The following is a 23770-nucleotide window of genomic DNA, read 5'->3' as shown; positions in this document are numbered from 1 at the left end:
GCAAGGGGAAGCGATGTGTGGGGTCTCGCGTGCAGTGCTTGGCCTGCTTATTGATTTTCAAGCATGAAGCAGGAATATTGTCCAGGGTTTACTTTGCAGCGCTTGCCAATGGTTTCCTCAGCCTCCTCCCTTTTCACTCCAGAATCGTTTGCCGGCTTCTCTGCGAAAGCGGCCACAAGTGGAAGGTTGACCTCGAGAGGCTTTTTGAATGACAGCAATGTGCACACAAGAGCTTAAACCCAGGCACCACCAATATATAAATACATAACCACATATGCAATTTTGCACAGATACACATAGCATAGATTGCAAACTAATCAAGATTTCTCTACAGTGAAATTCTCCATCTGCCCTTTAGATACATTAAATTGTCTTTTCCTCCCTCTACCACATAAGGCTTTGAACAAACAAACACACAAACATACATACATTTTGTTAGTGTGATGTTATGTTAGAAAGTATATCAATGCAAGGAAAGCACTAGAAGACCGAAGGTCTGATGTCAGTCTAATGAAAGCCGGTGTTTTGGCATGCAAGCAAATGCAGATGTGTCTGAGGAGCACGGTTTTGATTTGAAAGAGAACAAGCTGCAGTCTGACGCAGCTCATGACCTGCAATACAGCTGCACAAAGAGCGCTCTTGTAAGCCTGTTCATATTGTAAAACAGCCTATGTGCAGTTTATTCACTAGAAAATTTCCATTGTGTAATTATATATCTGAGAATTGGCTGAAAATTCTTTGAGTTCAAAATCTTTAAAAATTGCAAAATGGAGTGCTCCCAAAGGACAGACATACTGGCAATTTTTCTTTTTGTGGCCTCTTTCAGCTTTTAAATTCACCATAATTTCTCCAGGATACCATCAAAGCCAATGTGTGTCTACATATATTTATGACACTGGGATATATTTAATAACACTAGAAGACAGTGGTCCAGTTACTAAAACCCTCTTACGGCAGACATGAAAGCAAGACTAAAGAAAACAGCGGTTGGCTAGACCACTGAAAGAACCTGCTGAAAAATGTGTGGAGGTGCCTCAGATTCCATGGGCCAGGAATAATACTCCTCTGCCCAGTGAAAGTGAAAAAAAAAGAATAAAAAAAAGTCTCATATTCATACATCACACTTCAGAGACTCACAGCCACTGAGGGCTATAAGACTGTCTACACACGTCACTCTGAGAGGGCGCCAAAATTAGGCAGGAGCTCTGAAGACTGACAAGCAGCTCAAGCTTGGCTGTAATTAAATATAGAATAATACAGTTTCATTGATTTATGCTCCCATAAGAGCTTATGTTTTACTTCTGCTCTTAATTCAGTTTGACACCAGGCTGTGCTGCATGTTTAGAAGTTAGTGTTACTGGTTACACTACATATATTTAGAGATGGCACAATACCACCTGAAACCTTGGATACTGGTTCCGATGCTGAGTATATAATTCCTCTTTAACACGTACTAAGCTTGTTATTCAGTTTTTAACTGAAGCACTTCAGATAACAATGAAACAGTGTGCTATTTCAGGCTAGATTTTTTACAGGATTTGATCAAACTGATTCTTCATTTCTTCCATCTAGTATCCAAACCAGCATTTTCTCCTAGTACCAATACCATTGATAAACCAATATGCTTACATATATCTACATATATTACATCTACACATTGTTCCTTCTACAATGTTCACTGCAGCTTGTTCTACAATCAGTTGCATAGTAAAATGTGATGAACATCAGGCAAATATTTTTGCTATTGTCTTTTTTCTTGACACCAGTGGCATTAATGTTTAATTTTGTAAATGTATCTAATAAAACTGTCTACATGCCATAAACCTGAATATATGGCAAAATTAAGACTAGCTTTAACTTTTAATTTGATGATTTGGCAGAACAAAAAATACAAATGCACCTGGGTACATTCATATTCACAAACCACAAATGGATGTGTGAATGCACTCACTCTTGGCCTCGAAAGCTAATCACCCAAATTAGCCTGAGAAGACAGAAAACACTAGCGAGTGTGAATCACCTCCGGAATGGCAAAAACCCTTCAGTATTCCCAACACACACGCAGGCCGTCTGCTGGGGTGCCAACTCAAACAGGTTGCCGGCACCATGCCTGTTTACCCACCCCTTAACAGAACCCTCAGCAGGACCGTGACTGTTTCGCAATTAGGTTCTGGCCATGGCACCTACATTCCCACAAGAGCCACACATCCCTGCTAGATACTAGCTCAATTAAAAAAGCACCATTCTTTCTTTCTCAGCCCTCTCCCTCTCTCTGCCAGTTCCCCTCACTCCCTCATTCATCTCTCCAAACCATGGCCAGAGAAGCAAGTGCTTTTTCTCCTCCACTTTCTTTACTTTTCACTAAACCTTCAAGTCTTCTATTGAGAGACGCGTCAGTGGACAAAGCTCTAATTTGGACAAGCGCACAAAGGAAAACAGAGTGAACGAAAGCACATTAAATGAGGGACGGTTTGTGAACACATTGTTTTGGAGTGTTTGAGTAAGACATCATGAGTCAAACCAGGATTGTCTTACAATTACTATTCTTATGTGCAATACGATACTGTGACGCAAACTGATGGAAAAGACTAATTGTTAGATGCTAAAGAGACATTTGATATACATGGGGATTGATGTAATGAATAGTTATAATGACGAGAAACAAAGTCCTAATGATTCTATGGCATAACCAATTCTGCCTGTACAAATCTGCATGACACACAGAATAAAAAATTGCAAATGAACACAATCGGTAGGTCGTTGGTGTCCACACCACAAACATGCTAATTACTGCACAGACAGCCAAGTATGATACCAAAATCCCATACGTTTCCCCACAGCCATTCAGGAATATCCATACAAATACAGACATTCTAGCTTTGAAGCGGGTTAGTACTGTTACTGTGTAGCTGCGTGGAAATGACCTATGTGAGACCAGCTGCGCTGCCAGACTTACCCCTGTGCGTCTGCGTCTGTATGAGTCAGTGTTTACATGCTGATGCCAGCAGCGGTGGGGCTTGTTGCTGTCCATGTGTTCTAGGTGGGCTAGGAGGGAGGCAGAACAATACGAATCAAGACCAATTACATTTCCAGTGAAAGGGGCTTTTTCCAAATTTGCCTCAAATCAAAGGCTGTGTCAATGGACAACATAGGCCCTGCTTTGATGAATTACAGAGCACACTGCCCACAACCACTTTTATTTATTTATTCTTTTTTGTTACAAAGTTGTATTTTTCATGAGAGTAAAGCCGTGTAACCCTTGAGAAATATACTGTTTTCCTCTGAACTGTGCTAGATAAGCATAATGTGTAGCCTGTGTTCGGCAATTGCATTTAACAAATTACATATAAAAAAAAAAACAACAACAGGTGACATCCAAAATATTAGACATGCTGGATTATTAGATGTGTATATGCTAAGCACCTTAACTGATAATAATCTCAGGATTTTTGTAAAATAATTGAGACATACAGTTTGAGAGTTTGAGTCACTTTGTTTCAACTAAGGACTCCTGTTATTTTAACTCAGATCCCACCACTGATAGGTAACAACACTGTAAACCCAGGGGGGCGTTGTCAGCACACAGACTCACTCACAGACAGTCTGTGACTGTGAGACACAATCAACCTGACCGTTTCTGAGCTATGTTTGAGACATTTCTCACCTCAAGTCTCTAACCTAGGTTGGTCTCGAATTAACCTCGATAGCCTGTCTACATAAAACAGCACAGAGATGTAGAAAGGAAATTAGAGTGAATTACGCGTTCTTTGTCCTTCCTTTTACTCACGGTTTATATTGCAGGAGAATATGTTTCAAATATGAACATTCTGGCATATCTACATTTAATATCAGATAAGAACGGTACACATTTATAACGTTATGGGTACCTAGCTTTAGCTTACCTTTAGCTGACTAATTTTCTCCCTTCTCAAAAATGGTGGCAGTCAGCCGGAAGGGGTGAAACCTAGAGTAAATCAAGTTGCCGGCCATTGTTAAAAATACATACAATTTCATGTCAGCGTAATTTTTAGACGGAGCTTTAGCATTTTCTGCTACTACTGCCTCTCTGTAACCTGTTATCCTTGAGGAAACGCTGCGCCACGTGAGGTTCAGTTCATTGGCCGCACAGCAGCAGGTAACTGGCTGTTTCCCACACACTTCGCTGCTGTGGTCCCGGGTTTTTCCGTGATATTGTGTTCAGTGAATTCACAGAGTATCTGCAAACTGTTCAGTCAGCTCCATATCTCAAAATCCTGTCTTTTCGCAGTCTTCATGTATTGTATTTTAATTCAACGTAAAGGCGAAGTCAGAGAGGAATGAGTGATGCTGATCATTTTCCTTTTGATAAAGTAATAGCCAGGCTGATATGCTGATACCAATAGCAATCACTTTAAAAGTATATTTGTACACTTAAAAGGGGAACCTTATTGATTACTGTAAATGTGGACGTCAGAAATGTATATTTGAAAGGCTTTTGCGTTAGTCTTAAATAAACTGCCACATAAACAGAAAGTTTAGTGGAGTGAAATAACTCATCTGCCATTACTGACCATTCACTCCGTCTCCTGTGCCTGTGTGTCTGTGTAAGAAGCAGGGAGCAGAAGGAAATGTAGTTCTTGTCCTGCAGTTATTTGCTTATTTTTTACTCTTTCACCATCAAAAACACATTCATTTTCATAAAAAATATAGATGTTTAGATCACCATTTTAAAAAACCCCAAAACAATGTTCTCAGTATTTCACTTCATTGATCACACTCACTCTCAGTGTCAGGAGCCTTTCTAGAAGCCTTAGTTTCGGATCAAGCTATAGACATAGATTTATATATACATGGATTTATACAACTATTTTATGTCTATTTTTTATTTGTTTGTTTATGTAGATTTTTTGCCACATATTATGCTTCATATGATAAAATGCATAATTTACTCTCTTCTTCCATATTTTTGGTTTCTTCCAAAAACAGTATAACACATATAGTCATATACAAAAGTTTTGGTGCCCCTGGTAAAACTACTTGTTTTGTTGATTTTATAAGTGAAAATGTCTTAACACATCCTCTGTGTTACTGTGAACACACTTCTGCACATTTTAACATACAGTAACTATTTATTTGATAAATTTAACATACTGGCAAAAAAACAATAAAACAAAAAGGTTCTGGCACGCTTTGTATTTTATGTTTTATTTTTTACAATACGCTAAACTCAGCAAATAAATAGAGTTTATGTACTATAGTTTGCAGAAAAATGCTATGTTTAAGTTTGTTTCTTGGAGTATATGTTTAAACATTTTCCCTTGCAAAACTAACAAAACATAAACAAAACTTTTTGTGTACAACTGTACGTACCCTGAATACAAAGATTAAAATTTAGAATTGTATAGAGCAATTCTTTTTCAGCGCTGACAGGAAATAACCACCCGTAGTTTCACTTGTTCTTTTATTAATTGACTATGATTTGCTCATTCCCACTTATACATGTAACTTCTGCTGGCTGATTAATTCCCATATCAGATCTACCATAGCAGAGAAATGAGCTTCAGCTTTTAAAATCACCATTTGAGTCTAATACATGGCCCATTACCAAATGACCATCCATCACCTGTGTCAGTGTGCAGACATGGAGTGGAAGCTCCATCAGCAGCGTGTCTCGGCCCTCTCAGCCTCTGCACCATCAGGCTTCCCTCACTGCCGCCCGCCATCCATGCCAGTATGCTGTGTTTACCTCAGCTGTGTGCAACGGCGGAATAGCCTCAGACCAAAAGCAGCTCGGCTACAATTGATCCAAGCTGGAGAGATTTATGCAGTATCTCATTGAAAGACTGTGCTTTCTGTGTTTGTTTCATGACTGAAGTGAATTCATATTGTGAAGTAGCACAGAGAACATATGTTCAATGCTGAAGTTTTTTCTGTAATACTGACCACAATTCTTGTTAGTATATGGACTTCGGATAATAAAAAACAGCCTAAATCACTCTGTGTCTGAAGATTTACCTTTTAAGCTGGACTAATCATAAGTTTAATGCCATTCAACAAAGCCAGAAAAGATGTTTCCATGCGAAGTCATCATTATTCAAACCTTCCTGCTGGCTGAAAACTCCCCTAGATATTTGGGTGTAAAGTTTGTTTTGTGTTGGCTTGTGTTTTCATTTAGCCTCACAAGTAGTAATATTCTTATGGCCTGGAGATATTGGTCACAGTTTCACGCACCGTAATCCTCCAAGCCAGTATGCATATAAACATCTTCACAAATTTTATCTATGGGTCACTTTTACCCAACAAGGCACAGGATACAAATATAAACTTTTCACCACATATGAAAAAAAGAGTGACTCCCAAAAAGTAAACAGTGTTCAGGGGTGCCTTTAATTAGAGTTTAATCTCAGACCTTTTGCCCGAATTAAGGAGTTTGAGGAGCTACTGCGGTGTACTCTGATTACTTAATAATATGGTGATAAACACAGCCATCAATCAAGATCCATGACAAACCTTACAATTCAAGAGAATTGGCCCAAATGAGAGCTGCTGGCTCTTTCATTGTGTCAGTACGTTAGTTACAAAGCGGAGTGTTAGGCTGCATTCACAGGTCACTGATGGGCTACTCTACTTATTCTTCAAACGAGGAAGGAACAAACACAGGATAAATTGTCGAATGTCTGTATGTATTTATTTAGTAAAGCTCACTAAGGCTCTCATTCAACACTTATGCAATAACAACTGTCTAAGGCAGGCAGGACATTGCATTTTAATCACAGACACAGACCACTGTGGCTTACTTGTTTTAGTCCCTGAAGTACTGCATATTACTCAAGAGCTAAATTTGAAGGGCTTGAGAACATGCGCTGCTTTGAGAGGGGGCAGGAGTGTAAGTGCTAACAATGGAAGAGTGCACCTTTTACAGATTTGTTTTTCTGTGACTAGTGTAGCAACATGAATGACAGTCACAATTTCAGAAAAGTCAATGGGAAAATTTCTTGAACTTTATTTGAGAATAGCAGAATTTGAAGTACATTACCATGGAAAACAGGATACATAACATTACATTACATATCAAAAGAACACATTTCAAACCTTAAAGGACCCATATCATAAAACTGTCTTTTTCAAATAAAAGAGTTTAATGTAGTGTGTAATAATAGTTAACGTTTCAAAATGCACTGCTGACTCCTGAGCCCATACAGTCAAAATATGGAAAGTAAACATTTTAAATTCATTCTTATGATGTCTGCTCTGTTGGCACAGGGCAGGCAACCAGAACAAAGGTCATATACATATATCACCTATATTACATATACCTATCCATATTTATTTAAAGGCATAGTAAAAACAAAACTGCCTGTGAGGATTCTAAGAGATGGAGATGGTCATGAAATGAACTTTGACTGTTTTTGGTCCATAAACCACCACTGATGTTATAGGTACACTTCGGACAAAATAATAAAATACAAGAGAAATATAGGATATGGGCCCTTCAATACAACACATATTTAAATATATATGTATATAATGTAAATCGTGTACAAGCAGTAATGAGTAAATAAGCTCTCCCTCTTTCACTCTCTTGCTCGCTTTTAGCAGGTCATAGCTCTTTTCCTTCCTTGCGTGACTCTGAAATATAAACACACTTGGGGGTATGACTCATCACTATTTGTCCAATCAATCACAAGATATAAACACATTTGAGGGTCAAGGGTCAATGGCCCAAAGCATGACCTGATGCTATAACCTAGTGTAGGTCCTTACATACCTGTACTTTTTTCACTTTGACTCCCAACATCAGCTCCGTAATGTCTGGAGGGCATTTCAGGCTCATCCAGTACTCATCATCCAACCTAGCAATACAGCAGATGAAAAAAAAAACAAAAGAGCAAAGTTAATTTCAAATGAATGACGCCCCTCACAAGCCTCTGAGTCCCAACAGCATAGCATAAATGAATTTCATCCTTCTCTATAGAGCAGCAAGTTGATTTACAAGTAATGAAAACCCTGTTTATGAGAGTGTGCCAAGTTACCATTTCTGGCCATTGGCAGTTTTTTTTCACAGTGTATAAGGAATTTTGCAGAAAGTAGTGATCAGCACATTGCCCAGGACTAAGCCGTGTGTTAGTGGAGGTGGTGGTAGTGGTGGTGGAGAGGGGAGGGGAAGCGCTTCCCGAGTGGAGCAGATCTGAAGAGGGGCCAAACATAATCCAGCATCAATCCTGGCCCTGTCATACAGCACTCTCCTGGCTTTTCCAGCACCATTGTTATAGAGCAGGCCAACGGAAAGAGGCCTGGAGCAGGTGGAAATAAAAAGCCCTTTGACGGGTTCAAGCTAAGATTCCCCGTGTGCTCCTTGTGACATTTACACAAACCCCAGGGAGCAGGCGCAGGCTGTCGGCAAGTCTGGAGACACATGTGCGTGTGTATGCACATACGCACACATAGGAGACACAGACAGACAAACACTTACAAACTGTCTGATCCTGGCCTCTGAACCTGGAATCTGTTCCAGTGACTAAATCCAAAGCTCCACAACTCCAGGTCTTGCACATGTATAATATGGTTGTGTTATAAAATGGACAACTGGACAATGTACAGACATTGTAACTGTTGTGTGTGTTGAGCATGATCATTTACTTCACTTATTCATTCATTTATGAGTTAGTTAACCTCCCAGCTAACATAGAAAGTCCAGTAGACAGTAAAGCAAGTATTCAAAGTAATGAACCTAATGCCTATGAACATACTACACCTGACATAAAGTCCAGGTAGATGTCTTACAAAAACATTCTGTTCTGAGCAATAACAGTCTTAACAATGTAATTGATGCTGGCTGAACAACTCATGTTAGCTCACAGGTAGAAAACTAAAAAGTTCTCTCTGGGCTTGGAGTGCCATTTAGTACATTCAGCCATGATATCTCCTAAAAAATCTTTGAACACTCTGAGGCCCTGCCTTTCTTCCTCTAATCTAGAAATTGCATCTGACTTGAGTGTAGAAATGAATCTGACTTGCTGTTGTGCCTTCGTTTTTCTCTTTCTGTGGGAGCAGGGTACTGCGTCCTGGCGTGCTTTGCGTCACACGATGCCAGTTTGGTCTGATGCATCACTGGGACCCCCTCTAAGCAGGAAATGCTCCCAGCCCCTTTTCCCACCCTGGCCTTCCGCTGCGGGGAGCACACATTATGGGCTAAGTTACGTTACCATTCTGAGGTATTCCTCAACTCCTGATCACCATATGGCTATAGGTTTCCCATAGACAATAGGGATAGGCCTTTGATTTCAGTGCTATGGATCCTGTACAACTATCATGTTGTGGGCTGCCAAGGCTTATTTGTTAGATATGGGATACGTACCACAAATGAAAACTACACCACAACTCCTCCTCAAAATGGTTTACCCACTGTAGATTCCCACTCCTCACACCATGTTCAATCTGCAGCTATTCTATAGGTGGCTCCTCTATGCAGTTTAAAAATAGCTGAGCCAAGCTGGAGAGGAAAACCTTTGGGAACTGAGAACAGGCATTGCACAACGACATCTTCTATTGTTGTTAACTGTTTGGGAATTCTTAATTGCTTTTTCCGTATCGCCTCCCCACAGGAAAATCCTCCTTCAGAGAGAGAGTGGGGACGAGGCACCATATATATATATATATATATATATATATATATATATATATAGAACACAAGCTAAGCTAGTTCCTGCTGTCATCAAATCATGCTGGCCTAAAGTGGTCTAACCTGCACCACAGAAGTGTGTGGGCTTCTTAGTCTCACGTTCTCTGACTTACAGCCTCTTATAAGTCTTCTTGGTTAGAATAGATGTATCTGTGGTGTGTATGTTGATTTGTAATGACCAAAACACCATGTTTTATTATAGGGGGCAACAAAACGAACACATTAGAGTGGGACTTGTTCAGCTATACTTCTAATCGCCATGTGGAGCGAGGGGAGCTCAGCCCACAGCACAACTTATCCATACACACTCAGTGATCTTCTGCAGTGCATGATAGAGAGAGAGAGAGAGAGAGAGAGAGAGAGAGAGAAATGTCAATTATACAGTGGTTTCTCTGGTATTTTCACCGAGGGATAGATTTCAGTGATATGCTTTTCTTTTCATACGTTTCAATTATCATTAGTGTATAAACTTGACAAGAGGCAGGCAATAAAAATGCTGATGGAACTATGAGATGCAAAAAAATCATTGTTCAGCCCCACTCCTTTTACTCCCTGTACTTAAAGACAATTACAAATACGCACATATCAAAACTATGTATAATGAATACTTAAGAGAATGGTTTGGATATCTAAAAGAGGTCACAGATGTGTGCTTGTATGAGCCTCACCCGCTTGGTATGCTAATGAAAATGTTGCAAAGGTAACCGGCATTGTTGAATCTACTCATGCTGTCATTACATGTACAGATTTTAAGGAGAGTATGCAGCCTTTTCAATGACAGGGTGTACAACAAGAGAATGAACTGTGGTTTTCTTTTACAAAGAGATCCATGACCAATAAATGAACTTAGCCTTTTAAATGAAGTCTCTCTGCTTTTCACAATTAAAAGATTTTTATGTGTGTACCATTGGAAATTATTGCACAGTGAAAAAATGAAGATGACATATTTTGAATGCATTGTTATTTGAAAATGTTAAAGTAACAGAAATTGATAAAATAACTCAGAATTACATGAGAACAATACACTCCAAACCCAGTGGAGACCAACACTGTGAGATTAGCATTAGAGTTTTGTGGAAGGAGTTTGCGTCAGTTTTGAGCAACAATATAATTATGCACTGTAAAAATAAGTCCTAATTTTACAGGAAATAACCCTTAAATATTTATGGTAATTTTCTGTTTTTTTGTTTTTTTTTAATTGAGTACAAAATTCTGTAAAACATCTGTTAATGCACAGCCCAACTACTATTTTAAGGATTCTGCCAATCATTTTTTTTTTACAGAAAAATTACTGTATTATTTATACTGTATTTTTCTGTTTTTTTACATTATATGCACATTTCTGGGAAAAGACACTAATTATCTGTAATTAAATAGGTAGCACATAATATAAAGGTTTATGTCCATACTAACAATTTAATGTTTTTCTTTGTATTTTAAAAGTAAATCTTATTAGTTTTAGATTTTTGTATAATTTTACATTCAAACTCTGTAATAGATACAAACTTAACAGACATGTTTCATTAAATGAAACATAATGCATAGTCTTTTTTAAAAAGTACAAAGCCACAATGCTCTCAAGTTTGCAACTTTCTGGCCACACCCATCCAGTGATGTGATGGGGAGTTTGAGCACATATATGACAATTAATCTGAAAAAAAGTAAAATGAGCAATGCCAAAGTCAGAAAAACTAGGCATTGCAATAGTCCAGGTGGGAAGCAGGAATGACAAGCTCTAAGACCTTTAGAACAGCAACATGCTAGAAAGTTTAAACCTCAAGACAACAGTGAACTTTTTGCACATATTTAGTGTGAACTTATTATCACTTTCTGCTTGTTGATGGTAAAAGCTGATTACCTGTGAGCACATTGCTGAAAAAACAATGATCACTGCACAACAAAAGGTTAAGAGTGGGTTAATATTTACAAAGTCTAATATATCTTAAAAATAATTTCTATTCAATGTGTTGCCTTAAACTGTAATCTGCGGTTCAAAAAATGACAATGCTATGATTTCCAAACTCCAGAACTTGGGAGTAAAAATGTTATAAATGCTTTTGCTATTTTGTATTAGTAAAGTTATGTCGTGGACTTTACTTATATAGCACTTTAAACACAACAAGGTTGATCCACAGTCCTCTGCAGAGGAAATGGTGAACAGAAATGAGAAAATTACTATCAAACATTATTAATTTTTATTCTTACACAGCAATGAAAACCTTATTTCAACAATTAGTTAAATAAAAATATAAAAATACACTTATTTTACTTAGTATACGAAATACACTTATTTTTTACTTATCTTTTCGAAGTCGTATTTTTCTACTGTTGCTATGCTCCCACGCTGTAACAGTTCCTATTGGCTGTCTCACCGCGTTTCTTTGAGCATGATTGGCTAATCTGACTGTCATCCAGGAAACTGGCCAATCACATCTGAGCGCGCCCTTACCCGGTCAAATTTGAAAATCCGTTAGAGCTGCTTCCCACTCGGTTTACCCCCCACTTGGATTATTTTTACATAGCTTGTCAGATTCTGATTTTGAGCGACTTTGAGTTGAGGACTGTCAACACAGAACCAAAAACTGGAATATGGACAGAGAATAAGGTCAGGCGGGATCTGTGGCAGTATCAGGTAAGAAAACCTCCTGTTATTCTCGGTAACGTAGCGTTAGCTGTGTTCAGCCCGTCCTTCAAGTGAAGTTAGCCAGACAGCAGCAGCAACTGTGGCCTCTGCGTGGCTGTGCCCTCTGTGTGATATAAGCAAGACTGTTGGTGGTCTCTGTAAAATTAAAAATATGGTGAAAATGTTAATATCTACACTTAATATCTGTCCGTCTAACGGCTAGCTAGCGTTACCGAGTGGTGTTCATCGCCCTCAGTGAGCTGAGCTCGCTGTCAGTTCACGTTTTATGATATAAACCGCGCCTCTTTGGTTTTCGTTTCATTTTCGTTTAGTTCTCACCTATTCAGTCTGTTGTTCAGTGCAGTGTGAAAGCCGTATACTGATCATATTTGTCGTGAACCGAAAAGCGAGGTCACTTAGCTCGCGGCTAATCGACGTAGCTAGCTAGGTTAGGGGTCTAGTCTAGTGCCTGATTCCTCAGAAGCAGATTCTCAACACGGCAACATGGACCGGTAAACTAGCGAACATCCATCCCACAACCACCGCAGCTAAATAAACCCCTAAAACGCAGATGAACAGTAAAGTCACTTCTGCAGATAAAGTGGAACTGAATCAGGAAATGGAATCAGAAAATTGACTAAAACACATATCAGTCTAGGCCACAGCATTGAGATTGGTTTAGATCCGTATAATTTCAATAAATGTAAATATTTGGTCAACAAACAGATTGACATCAGGAGGGACTGCATCCTAAAAAGCCTTGTCATATGTTTGAACGAAGATCAGTCTTTTTTCAAGCAATAGTTGGTCCATTTATTATAATACAATTTACATGTACATGTTTATTATAATACAGTTTACGTGTATAATTGGTCTGAAGTTATTAGGTATAACTAGATATTCAGGGTATCTCAAGATACCCGTGAAAATTACATCATGTGTTATTTACAGATTAGTAGTAAATTTGCTGCATGTCATGTAATTGGAGAGATTAATAGTTTACCAAAAGATGCACTTTCACTAAATCTGTGCAATGAAGTGAAAGCAGTAGTTTCGTGAAGGTTGTGCTGTGCAAGCTTTAGAACTGACAAAGTGATGTTATGATTCCAATCTAATGATTCAGCTTTATTAATTGCCATGATCAGGTATAACCAGGAGGACTCTTTGATTTACTGACTTGATTAGACTCTGAATTTTGCAGGTAGAACACATAGTGCTGAAATAGCATCTCAAAGTTCATTCTTGGAAGAAAATTGATGTCTAGAGCCATAAATATGTAGTTTACTTAAGGTTTTCGGAGGGACTCAGATGAGGTCAACATGCCACTACATGAAAGTGTGCTTTAAAAATGATCGATTGATGGAGTGCCTGCATGTTCACCTTATTGGAGTCCCATTGGAATATGAGGTGCTACTTCAACATCAGCAATATGCATTGTACCTGCAGTTGATTCAAAATCTAAATCTTATCTAAAGATGGATTACTTTAGGGTTATTGTTGGCAATTGCATCAGTAAATTAGCACTTTAAATTCCTAATATTACTGGTACAAAATGAACATCAGCTAACATCTGATTTTGATTGAATTTGAGCTGATGATGGTGAATAGGTAAGCTAAAGTTGTGTTTTTCGCAAGCCTTGAAAATGCAGATTCTGCTTGTCCACTTCTCTGACCTGTCAGTGATTGTGTTTGCATTTATGTTCAGGTCTGTCATTGGTGATGCAGAGAAGGATGCGTGAGTGAACATTGCGGATTTACACAATTTGAAGAGACAGCAGTGAGGATGATGCTGAGCTATGGGACAATGCCAATGTGATAGGGGTCAACAGTTTTGGAAATGCTTTCATCATGGTATTTGGACTCCTTTATGCCTTTGTTTTCAGCTTTCTGACAACTTGAGTTTGTCTAGAATATCTTGATGAATTTGGATGGACACCAGCTAAACAGAAAAAGTTTCACATGTAACACATTTCTTGTGTTACAGCTCAGGTTAAATTTTTTTAACCGATAAACTGCTTTGAGTCTTTATACTCATGTTGGTTTTTGAAATTGTAGTTGTCTCCGTGCTGTTATTTGAAATGGCATTTTAACAGAGTTGGTTTTGCACTATAAATTCTTGACTAAGCTTAAGGTGGAATGTTAGTGTTAAGATATCAAACCCCTCAACACCAGATAGGACACCACCCACCACATTTATATTACCTAATTTTCCTGTCTCTTGTAGGACTGACAGTCCTTTGTTTTGGATTTGAGCTAATGGCAGTAAATAGCTAAGCTACAGTTCTGTTTTTCAACAAAGCTAAACTTTTTCTTGACACTAATTTTTATATAAATTGAATCTACTGAATCAGTCAACAGTTGGTAAAATTTGCATTCCTTTTCTTACATCATTAGAATGATATAGTTTAATATTTTGTCTGCTTGAATAATTGACAGGTTGTTCAAGTTGTGACTTCTCGTCCATCATATCTTATTTATTTCTAAAGTGCTTTATTTGCTGGGGGCACAAATTTGGCCCATTTTTGAGTGGGTAAAATGAATGTGAGACTTTGCCATTGCTTGAATGTTATTATTGCTGTCAATAAATAATGTCTACAGAACTTGTAGTGCTTTTACTTTGTTACAGGTGTTTGATTGTAGTAATAAAAAAAACATCTGTTAAAGAACTTTTGGTGTGCTATCACTATTGAATGTTTTTGATCATAGTAATTTAGGAAAAATCTGTAAAATAACAGTTTTTATCTTCAGAACCGTTTGTGCTTTCATTTTATTGAAGGTATTTGATCATAATATTATAGGAAAAACCTGTAACATTTCTTTCCTGCAACCCCTTTATTGAAATTGTAAAATGATTGTTTTTGTACTTTTTTTAAATTAAGATATTTTACTTTAGTTTTATGGTTTATGTTTGTCATTTGATCGTTTTTTTTTTTTTTACTTTTTTTTACAGTGTGAGGACGCTGTTTGGGTGGCACAGAATGCGTGCTTTCATAAACACGCAGTAAGGTAAACATGACAGCACTTCTGATTTTTAATGTTTTTTTCATTGACTTTGACATGGAATAAGCCTCGCTCCCACCACAACCTGACATTTGGCTCTGAGGACTGTCTGCAGCGCGCTGAGAATCGGTCGCCACTAGACTGACATTGGCAGCAAGACATGATCAGAATGAAACCACATTTTGAATTATTTTAGATTATCTTACAAGCGCATTTGAAGCTGTCCTGGCTTCATAACGTAAGTCTGACAGCTTTATCCTGTATGATGTGGATTTATGTTGAAACACTTAGGCATGGTGTTGAATTTTGCAGCAGTGAAAAAAACGCTTACTTTTCAAAACTTTCAATGGAAATACTTAGTTATTAATTTACAAATGTTTTTATTTCATTTCAAACGGACATTTATATGTAGAATATAAGATTTGGTGAATACTATATACCAAACATATTTCAAAATTATTAGCATTTTTTTAAAGCGCGTGGTAGAAACCATTTCTAAATGTATGCCAGACAGATGTTTTTACCTTATCGACTAAAAGAAAACAACTCGTTAGGAGATTGAGTGCTTGGTACTTTTTCGGGATGACAAGATAGTGAAGCATCTCAGCCATAGAGATGCTTTTTTGAGGAAACAGGATTCATTGAAATGAATAATTTTGCCCTCTTAGGCTCATCTTCATGAAGGGAGATGCTGGTGGACGGATCTTAAGCTTGGCTCAAAATGAAAGAACTGCGAATCCTTTATTTTGGGCGATATGCTGCACGTGAAGAACCCCCTTCAGATAAAGCATGCAAATAGCCTGTTAAATAGTGCAACCCTGCACCCTGGAATACCATGCCTTAAATTCAGTAAATAACCAATCTACCCAGCGCAGTTAACCATGAGGAACGAACAGCAGACTGTATGTGATCTAACCTATTACATGATGGACATCACGATAAAAAAAAACAAACAAACAAACTGGATTCATTTTTGCAAATGAATGTCAGAATCTACTGCTTATTGGCTGGACAGTCAAACACAAAAGAGATAATCTCTGGCCTAGAACAGGTATCTACACAAGTACAGAACAAAATAAAAATAATACTAAATAATTAAATGTCTGAGAGAGAAAAGCGCAGGCACATGCAGAGAGCGGAGCTTTTTGGGGAATGTGGCTGGGACAGAGGGACACGGGGTCATATCTGCTCTTCTCTATGGCTTTATGGTTTAGCTAACAGTCATATGATCAATGACCATGTCGCCCACTTAAGACCACCCCGAAGATCTCTCCACTCTTGCTACTATTTTTGCATTGTGTACGCTGAAACGCGAGATAAAGAGCGCCCAGTATTGATAAATAAGCTAAACACCCTAAGCATGATCAATTATTATATTATATTATATTATATTATATTATATTATATTATATTATATTATATTATATTACATGCTGTGCACGTGTATTATTATTTAGGGCCATTTAATTACCATAATGACACGGTGCTCTACAGCAAATTAACATCATGCACAGAGCTCTGACAGCTCGAGCCTGTGAAATCCTAATGAAGCTTGGAGAATGGGATGCAGTGCAGAAATCACCAGCCAGAAAGTGCTTTGAAAGTCCAATGGCAAGTTCTCGCCAAGTGAATTAAAAAGTGATCGGGGGTGATTGCGCGGATGGGTGGGAGCCCCAGCTGAGCTCAGTTCAGGCCAGCGCGCGCAATCAGCCTCCTGCCTCTAATCCCGTCCCCTCTGCATTCACATAAACACCACTGCAAGGAAAATATACACGGCCACCTACTGAGCGAGTGAAAGTGATGAGGAGGTGGGCGCCCACTCCAGCTCCATACCAAGCTCAATGGCAGTTCAATGGCAGCGCAGTAGCGACTGAGGGACGCATGAAACCAACACTGAACCGGACTTTCACACCAATAAAGGAGAGACAGGTGGATAATGCAGGTTATTTAAATGTTTTTCTTATAAATCAGTTTGTACCATGAAAGGTTAACAAAATATTTTTCCTGTCATGGAAAAACAACATAATTTCGTAAATATAAAATAAACGTTTTAGTGCATGAAGTAATCATTCCAAATCACAATATCCGAGACTCACCATCCACCTCCTCAGAATCTTCTGCATTTATGCTGTTTTCAGATGTGGGCAAACGTTTGAACACTGATCAAATCAGATTTTTGTTGATTTGAAAGTGAAAATAACATCCTCCACAGAGAACACACTTCTGCTATGTTAATACAATATTACTGTTAATTACCATATTGAGGGAAAAAATAAAACCTAAAATGGGACCTGTGCAAAAGTCATGGGACGTTTTCTTTTCCCCCATATGTGTTAAATGTGTTAAACTTAGCAAATAAATAAGTGCCGTGCAAATGTCATATTCAACTGTTTTCTGTGTGAATTAAGTTAAATTTACCTATTTTCTCTTCATCAACCAAACATGTAATTTGATCAGGAGTGTTCAAACTTTTGTCAGTGCTCTTTTATGGCCGCCTGAACAACCCATGAACAACAGCATCATCACTCCATCTACTTTCAAATTACTTAAACAATCTCGTGGAACTTATAATAAAAATTCATTTAATTTATTATTTTATCTGTTATCTTACACTCTCTTCATTAAAGAATGCATTCTTCCTTTGTCCAATAAAGATCCATGTCCATCTATTTAGTCTGCACAGACCCCCCCACCCATCCACACACACCATTCCCAACGTATATTTGGGTTCATTTAGGTGTCCTCTCACTGAGGATTCTGCTGTTTTAAATTGTCTCTTGGGATGAAAGAATTATACCTAAGAAAAAATGCCAAGCTTCTAAGAACAATAGTCTTATGTATTCCAATATGATTTTTTACCTTGTCCAGGTTTTGCCAATCTTGCGGACATGTGAGCTTGACCACCATGTAGAACAACAATGAACTTGTGGACCTGCACACAAACGTTCAGTTGATTGATCAGTCTGTCACAAGACTTTTCAAACAACTCCACTGCACCCTTTTGGTGAACCTCTCGGCCTCTGAGTGCACAAGAATGATCTCTCGACTCTGTGACCATTTCATTTTTCAGAAACAATTCAAACTATGGCTAATTAATTTCATAACAGCTACACCTCACGGTGACAGAAGTGCAGAAGTGGACAGCTTCTCAGTAGCAAGGAGGGAGCATCTAAACAGATTTTTTTTAAATGTGCACTTTTACATTTTGACATTCATTCTCTCCTCGAGTGCAAGTATGTTTACTCTCTTACGTCTGTCCATTTGCCAGGTTGCAGTCAGTTTGTGTATATTTTGTACTACGCTTGATTCCAGCTTCATCTGCTCTAGATGAAGTGCATCTTCAGTGCCCACAATTAGGGCCAATGCGATCTCTTTAACTTATCTCAAGCAAAGTTTGAATTGCCAGCAGATGTTGCTGGACTGACACAGAGACGTATAGGCAATATGAGCACTCACTTACTGTATTACTCTCAGACAGAGGTGGGTAGAAGCCTAGAACATAAGTAATGATTCCCACAGAAGTAAAAGTAGCTACTTCCAGTAACCTATAGAACTACATTTTATTAGAACATCCAACATATGAGCACAGGTACTGAAGGTTGTTAGGCACTATTATTCTCTTTTTAGGATCCCTTTGATCAAATCTAAAATGCTAAAGCTCGAAAGTGATTGGTGTGAGCAACAGTAAAGCAGTCTGTGTGCTGTTAAAAAAGGAATTAGGAACTAAATGTGAAGGAAAAAAGTCAAATGTATGAGCACAGATAGATTTATTTTTACCTTAGTAATGTACTTTACAAGAAGCAAAAGTATTAATGTTTGAAAACATGAGTGCATGGAAATGAGTGGAACTCAACTCACTCACCTCTGCATTCAGATCTCAGAGGCATTTTCCTTTGTAAATTAATAAGTGTAAGTATTTGGAGGGACCTCCAGTTTATTTTTCAGTTTCTGAGTGCTATTCACCTCTGGAAGGTATAGGCCACAGGTTTTATATATATATATATTTATATATATATATAAATATTTAAGACATTGCCAGAAGTGAGAAGGTCCATTTAGTCAGTAGCATGCAGTTGAGCAAATTTGTTTCTGAACGTTATAAATGATTTTACATCTATTTAAATTCAACTGAGTTAAAATGAATGTATACTTTTTATTTAGTTCCGATTAAATCATCTGGTTTAAGTGACTAAATTCCCTTTTTCCATTCTGTTCTACTGCTTTATCATTTCATATTTGGCCAAAAATATTCCCTGAAGAGAAAAGTACCTTTCAGTCTCCAACTCCTGTGCTGATTGAATAATGAAGGTTAAGGGTTTTCTTCTTTTTCTTTTTATTATTATTATTTTATTTATTGATTTATTTATGTATTGATTTATTTTGGTACGTAATTTTGTGTTTCTCTTTGTATTTTTTTATTTCTCATTTCACTGAAGTAATAATAATTTTACCTGATAATAATTTTAGACTTTAAAAACGTAGTGGACATTGTGAAGTTGTGCGAATATGTGCAACATTTGTTACTGCCACTCTTATTCATATCAGTAAGCTAAATTATCAAAAGTTTAAAAGAACATGTTAGAAGAGTTATGGGAATCCACTAAAAAGCTGATATAAAAAAATCTAGATTCCTGCCATTATAATCTGCTTCAGGTAGTGAACACTGTGAGCTGTAATTCCATAAAGATGTGCAGCATCGTTCTTAACAACGATCCCGTTTTTTTTTTTTTTTGGTCTAAAGGGAGCGTCTGAAATATTTGAGTGCAATGAACTTAAAATACTTTGTTGACAACTTGAAATAACATTATTATGTTAGCTGAAAAAACAACGAACCTAAGATGACCTTAGAAAGTTGTGATAACACAACGATTCTATTATTTTTACAGTGAAAATAGTCAGAATACTTAAATATGTACTGTAAACTGCACGACCTGAGACGTCTTTCGTTTATAACAACAGGAGAAACAACGAGTAGCTCCACAGCATCGAAGCATTTTTATTTCATGTAAAATGTTGCTATTTAAAGTAAAACAAATGAAAAAATGAAGTATTTATCGTCTTACTGTTAAGCCAACACATTGCTCAGTGCTTTAGCACGCAGTGCTGCAGTGTGAGGATGAGCTGAGCTTCATGCTGTCAGATACCTCTCACAAGATACTCCACAGATATTTCACTGCAGGACGTCATGGAAAAAGCGCGCGCACCGATGTAACGTGCACGCGCCTCACACGCTCGGAAAGATGTTAAAGCAAAAATGAACTAATCATCGTCCTCTGTTTTTTATTTCCATTAATGTTGTTTATCGTTATTGCTGTTAGTGTAATTATTTTAAATATCCGCAGTGACACAGACGCTATGTACGCCATGCTATTTACCACAAATACACAACTCATCCACACCATTAATGTCGAACAACACGAATAAGCGTGATGTTTACTGGAGGGATTAGTCGATATCATAACTTACAGCGTTGTCCTGTCAGCTATAGGAGACGCTGGGTTCGTGCCCCTCTTATAAAATAGGTAAACATTAGAGGACCTGTCCACGGACATTAGCTTTTAGTGGGCATGTCAGAGAAGGCCAGCGGGGTTAAAAGAGTGTGAAAGAGGGGCACTGAACTAAGGGGAGTGAGCTGAAGGCTGCCGTGTTTTAATTAAACGCAGGGGACAGGAAGGCCTGGGTGGTCCACTGTGCTTGAAGTCCGGCTGAAGCATTGTTTCTTTCAGTATACATTCACTTACTTGGGTTTCAGACTCAGTCACAGCAGCATCGTGTTTTATTCTTACCTAAGCCTTCATACTATCTCCTTAACGACGGAGGACTGTGTATTTTCCTTTAGGCCTCCAGTGGCACTACGTCACACAAAATTTCTGCCAAAAGGGAAATGTGAAAAAGTAAAGGAAAACAAAAAACGTATCAAACTTTTTTGCCTATTCTCACTGAAAGCAGGCGATACCAGTATTGCAGTGGTATCATAGTGCAGTAGTAACATAATGGACATAACCATGAAGAGTCTGTTATCATATAGGTTATAATATTAACCCATTCATGTCCAACAAGTAAATGCCTATGATGTGAGAAACATGGCAGAAATTGTACATGTGACCGTTTAAAATGACATGTCATTTTCAGATTTTTACTCACCATCAGATTCCGGCCATCTAATGTTTTAGGTCAGTAGTCGTGACCAAAAGGCTGGATTTAAGAAGATAGCATAAAAACTCGCCTTTTAGCCATGTGTCTTGTTAGATTTGAAACGACTCTTGTTGTGCTCAGAGAACATTTAGACCAGATGAAATAAAACAAATAGATATAGACATTAATGGATTATTATTATATTATAAATATTTTAATACACTTTTAGAAATAAAGATGCTGTTCAGGTACATTTTTCGTCCATCAAGTTACAAACAACGTAAATATACGGTTAAAGGTACAGGAGTTGTTTTAACGTCCAGTTGTGAGCCTTAAATACGTGGAAAAGTACATATTTGTAACTTTTCATAACCTAATGTTGCAAAACAGAACTTAGAAGACATAGTGTCTATGCATTATCAATTAGGTTCCCTGACTGAGGGTACTGAGATGTACCCTTGAGGGTACCACCCCAGTGATAAGAGGGGAATTACCCCAGTGTCTGCCTTTATTGCTGGCAGTGTATGTTACAGTCGACTCGGCGTCTTCGACAGAAGAATAACATAAAATAAATTAAAATGAAATGAAGGTGGAATCTCGAGGTGTGAGGGGGTTAAAGCTCAGTTAAGCCCCTGGCCTGATAGAGCACCTATAGACTGTGGACTGGATTAGCCCGAGCTTGGCGCTCTCTCCGGGGAACGAGGCGCTCTTACAGCACATGTCGCACTGAACTATTTTATTCGTGGAAAGATGCATACTTTCAATTTTCTTTTATTATCAAATTTCCTTCCAACTTATCAGTCCTCGTGTTCTCTATTATCATATCCCTGCTTATAAAACAGCAACGCAACGAAATCCCCAATGTTCACTGAACACTTACAGTGATTAATTGACGCCCACAGTGTCCAACCGGACACACACGAGGGCTGTAAGAGTTCGCTCAACGCTGGGCATCATTATCAGTATAAAGCATTTTATTATGTATTATTCTAACGGACCATTTCAGAGCGTGTATTGCATCGCCTTCCGCACCGCGTCTGCACTACACGAGCACCTCCACAGCAGCCGGTACGTCCGCACTCAGCGCTGGAGTCATCCTTCTCAAATCTGATCCTCTAAAATACGAGGAGTTGTCTGAATTCAGGTGACAAGCGGACCTCGCGCGCCTTTAGACTCACCGATGAGTGATGGACGAGAGCTCGGTCAGCGCGGAGCTCTAGCAGTCCTCATCCGAGCTCCGTCTGAGCTCCAAGCTCCGATCCGGGGCTCCGCTCTCAGTTTCAGGTTCTGAAGGCTGAAATCCTCGCGGCTGAAACCCGCACAGCAGCCTCTGCACATTTAGGCTTAAATACCGCTTCAGAAAAACAGCTCTGCGTCAAACGGACCCATTGTATCGGGACGGGTATTAGCAGCTCTTGTGGGGCTTTTGCTTGATTTTTTTATTTAAGGAAGGCCAGGGAAAATGTTTACATTTTGCAGTATAAACATCCTGCCCATGTTCCTGTCTGTCTTAAAAAGAAAATGGGACCATGCTCTCCACTGCATTAGGCTAAGTAGCTGTTTTTCCCTCTCTAAAGTGCTTTTTTGAGATTGCATTTGATGCAGAATACAGATTTTAAGAACTCAGTGAGCGGTCAGAACACACTTTCTCGGCTGGAGCACCAGCACTGACAACGTGCTACACATTTCTACACTGTGGACAACTGAATGGAGCAAATGTTCTAGTTTTAGACCAAACTAGGCCATAAGTAGAAGTGAACTACTTTACCAATATATAATCTACTGGTAGCCCACATAAACTGGCTATGTTGGGTTACTTAAGCCTATCAGAGCGCATAACAACCTGCTCGGTTAATCAGTGCACATTTTCTCCACATTGACATCTTTTGTGTGTGTGTGTATATATACACACACATATATATATATATATATATATATATATATATATATATATATATATATATATATATATATATATATATATATATATATATATATATATATATATATAACCTCAATAAATATAATCAATATAATAAATACTACTAGCCAGTTCGGATATTAATATCAATGTAAATCTACAGAAAACCACACAGCACCCTGATTCGACCCTCCAATACAATATTTTCTATAGATGCGCTTATATGCTGTATGAATTTGTACGCAATTCCAGCTTAAAGAGAAAAAAACAGACAGAATCAGGCAGCCAGATGTTGATGGCTGCTCAACAGCAGGGCTGAAGGAGGAGGACACTTCAGGGACCGCGGGGGGGGGCGGAGCATCGCGCGCGCTTCTGCCCTCCTCCTGCTCAAGAGCGTGCAAGGCGCTCATGGCTACACATAAGTAAAGGG

The 23770-nt window shown here is 38.3% G+C and overlaps 2 long non-coding RNA genes across 2 annotated transcripts; both read right to left on the bottom strand.

Moving 5' to 3' along the window:
• Nucleotides 1-2964: 2964 nt before the first annotated feature.
• Nucleotides 2965-4152, bottom strand: LOC108427663. Its single transcript, XR_001857875.1, has 3 exons — nt 4074-4152; nt 3903-3964; nt 2965-3045 (listed from the first exon to the last, which is right to left on the bottom strand). It is a non-coding gene; the product is annotated as an uncharacterized LOC108427663 (long non-coding RNA).
• A 2806-nt stretch (nt 4153-6958) lies between these two features.
• Nucleotides 6959-22822, bottom strand: LOC108413531. The gene is made up of 3 exons (XR_001856800.2): nt 22598-22822; nt 7748-7832; nt 6959-7608 (listed from the first exon to the last, which is right to left on the bottom strand). It is a non-coding gene; the product is annotated as an uncharacterized LOC108413531 (long non-coding RNA).
• Between the last annotated feature and the right edge of the window lie 948 nt (nt 22823-23770).

Source organism: Pygocentrus nattereri, chromosome 7, assembly GCF_015220715.1.
Source record: "Pygocentrus nattereri isolate fPygNat1 chromosome 7, fPygNat1.pri, whole genome shotgun sequence".
NCBI classification, from domain to species: Eukaryota; Metazoa; Chordata; class Actinopteri; order Characiformes; family Serrasalmidae; genus Pygocentrus; species Pygocentrus nattereri.
The sequence above is the reverse complement of the archived record's forward strand: the minus strand, read 5'-3'. Positions and strand labels throughout refer to the sequence as shown.